This window comes from Apodemus sylvaticus, chromosome 12 (genome assembly GCF_947179515.1).
Source record: "Apodemus sylvaticus chromosome 12, mApoSyl1.1, whole genome shotgun sequence".
NCBI classification, from domain to species: domain Eukaryota; kingdom Metazoa; phylum Chordata; class Mammalia; order Rodentia; family Muridae; genus Apodemus; species Apodemus sylvaticus.
Window position 1 is genome coordinate 61321297 of NC_067483.1, and position 3378 is coordinate 61324674.

Genomic DNA, 3378 nt, shown 5'->3' on the forward strand with positions numbered 1-3378 from the left:
TTTTAATAATGTATTAAAGGAAATACAAACCTTCAGATAAAAAATGATTTTAATTGTCATGGTGTGGGATAAGTGCTTAGCGGGGATGGGAAAGAATGAATTTATATATGAATCTGTAGGGGTAAACATAATACATACAGGACTTGTCACCACCCGGAATTTAGGAAACCCACTGAAGGCTTGGAACATAACCTATGGATGAAGGAGAATTCCTGTATCAGTCTCACAGTGAATAATAGAGGGAATTGAATAAAAATCTAGTTCTTGCCTGTAAGCGGCCAGAAATGACCTGTGACGATGGTTCGCGCTACTCTCTTGACCCAGAAAATGCCACAAAATCATGCAAATCAAGAGGTTCAAACCTTTGTGCTCACTCTAAGATCACCCAGGACATTGTCCAAGTCATCAAGGGCATCCACAAAGCCACCAAGTATCTGAAGGATGTCACTTTAAAGAAGCAGTGTGTGCCATTCCGGCGGTCTAATGGTGGAGTCAGTAGGTGCACCCAGGCCAAAAGTGGGGCTGGACACAGGGACAGCAGCAAAAAAAGGGGGGCTGATTCCTTGCTGCACATGTTTAAAAATGCAAAGAGTAATGTTGAACTTAAGGGTTTAGATGTAGATTCTCTAGTCATTGAACCCATCCAGGTGAACAAGGCACCTAAGATATGCCAATGAACCTACAGAGCTTGTGGCTGGATTAACCCATACATGGGCTCCCCCTGCCACATTGAGAAGATCCTCACTGAGAAGGAACAGATTGTTCCAAAGCCAGAAGAGGAGGTTGCACAGAAGAAAAAGATATCCCAGAAGAAACTGAAGAAACAAAAACTCGTGACACGAGAATAAATTCGGGATAAAATATATGTAGATAAAGAAAAAAAAATCTAGTTCTTTCTCTGTGTAGCCCTGGCTGTCCTGAAACTCACTTTGTAGACCAGGCTGGCCTCGAACTCAGAAATCTACCTGCCTTTGCCTCCCAAGTGCTGGGATTAAAGGCCTGCCCCACTATTGCCCGGCAAAAATCTAGTTCTTGTGTTAACTTTTGGTAGTTTTATTTTTTTAAGATGATTAATGCAAAAACATTTTTTGGGGATGGTCAGGTGATGATGTTCGTGTACATAGATTATTGATAGTCTAGCCTAATCTGGCAATGAAAAAATGGAGGAGTTAGCGCCATCGTGTCTCTTAGCCTTTTAAGTAAACCCAGTGTAACTCCCTGCTGGGGTTTTTGATGGGGGTTGCTGGAGGCTGCTAGACTTTCAGAAAAGTCTTCTCATTTACAGAGAAAGACAGATGCACATGATGTGTGTACCGGAAGGTCAAGGTTTCCTATAGCAACCGAGAAGCCTATGAATAACATCACAAAAAAGGAAGGCATGCCTCGCCCAAGGACAGGTAAGCCATTCGAATCTGTGTTTATCAGAGGCTCCGAAATTCACCTCAGAGAGAACAATGTGAGCATTTTAAGTCAGGCCACAAGAGCCTAAGGGAAACATCTGCAGGGTCTGGACAGACAGTCTAGTTCTAGGAAGCATGGCTTCTCTCTGGGCTCCTGGAATGAATCAGCCACCAAACAAAGAAACACAAGCACACGCACATGCAAACGCGTGCATGCACACACAACTCTCAGCAAACTGTAAGCACCAGCTTACAGAAAGAGTTATGCATATTGACCAATAGATCTTATATCTGTCCCATCTGAGGTCAGTTGTCTTTGTTTTGCTTCTTCGCCTGGTTAGTGCTATGCACATGCACACTCAGAGCAACTACTTAAAATCATGGCCTGGAGTTGTCAAACCCGTTCCTCCCTGCTGATTTTAGCGGTGGAGTTAGAATGCAGATTGTGCAGTTCTGTCCAGGGGACCTACATGAAATTCTTCTATGGCTTAGTTCACGAACATACCCAGTGATCAGGAAGGATTTATTCCTCCTATTAGCTAGACTCAGAAAAGATATTAAAGGATATTCTTGATTGACTGATTGCCTGATTGTGTTAATTAGAGGACTCAGATTCAGAAAAAGCTATTCTTATGAGATGTAGCGGTTACTTTCTGGTTGCCATGACTGAACATCTGACATAGCCGACTCAAAGGGAGGGGGGATTGTTCCCCATCTTTGAGGGGAAGCCTCAGGGTGGACCCAGATCCTGGACATGGTGACTGTGGCATACTTCTTGCTCATGCCTTAGTAGATGAGGAAGCACGGACAGGAATATTAGCTGGCTTTCTCCTCTTTCCCATTTTTTTTAAAATTCAGGTTGTGACTTCAACCTATGAGATAGTGACACTCACATTGAATATGAGTTTCCCCCACTCAGTTAGATATCACAGACATTCCCAAAGGCAAACTTCGGGAATAACCCAGATATTTCCTAATCCAATGAGACTGACCATGAAAATTAACCACCATGAAGATCTTTCATAATGTATGTTATACCAGACAGGCATTCAAGCCAAAAAAAGGTTTCATGTCTCCTCACTACTCTTTGGTGAAACAAAATTTCTTTACTTGACCCTTTGGGCTTGTGTACTTTGGCCATACTATCTATCTAGTCATTTTCTTTGCAACACTAGACTGTCATTATCTGTCCTACAAAAGGGCATCTTCTACCCCGCTATTCCTGCTCTTAAGAATGCCCAATGCCTCCTGCTAATTCTTGTCTTTGTTGTCTTAGGTTGAGTCCCTTCTCTCTCCAGTTAGATTCTCTCTATGCTCACACACACAATTCGCTTTTCCCTTATAAGCTATACCATGGTTTTAATGATTTAAATAATTACCCAAACAGAGTATAATTACTCATGCATTTGTTTGAGTAATGTACAGTTTGCCAGTAGATGGCAAGTTTCAGGAAGGAGGTCAGAGACCTGTTGTGCTCAGAGCCCAGTGCCCATGTGGCAGGAATTAGAGTTCCTGAGTGTCAGGTTATTAGTTCCTATAAGAATAGCTGTCCAATGAGGCACTGTACTTGGAATATTCATTAACTTCCTTGCACAGAGTCAGTTCTAATCATCACTTTAGAGTGGAAGTTATAGCTGACTTTCTCTCATACCTAGCCTAGCATGCCTTCTATTATGCCATTATTATTCTATTATGCCTTCTATTTTGCTGGGTAAGGAGCCCACTTGCTACCATGGGAGGAAGGGGTGCTGACCCTGCAGATAGGAGACAAGAGCCAGTAGGAGATCTGGAATAGCATCCTATCAGTTGGAAGGTAGCCTTGGGTGTTCTGAAAGGCTGTGGGGGTTGGGGGAATGTAAAGGCCCATCAAGGACCTTTATCATTCAGGAAACATTCAAACAAAGAACAACTAGCAACAGTCTAGAGGCCCTTCCCCTCTTTGGACAATTGTAGGCCAGAGACTGCCTCTTGCAGAGCT

The 3378-nt window shown here is 42.9% G+C and overlaps 1 pseudogene; it reads left to right on the forward strand.

Moving 5' to 3' along the window:
* Nucleotides 1-284: 284 nt before the first annotated feature.
* Nucleotides 285-848, forward strand: LOC127697053 (60S ribosomal protein L17-like; annotated as a pseudogene).
* Nucleotides 849-3378: the final 2530 nt, after the last annotated feature.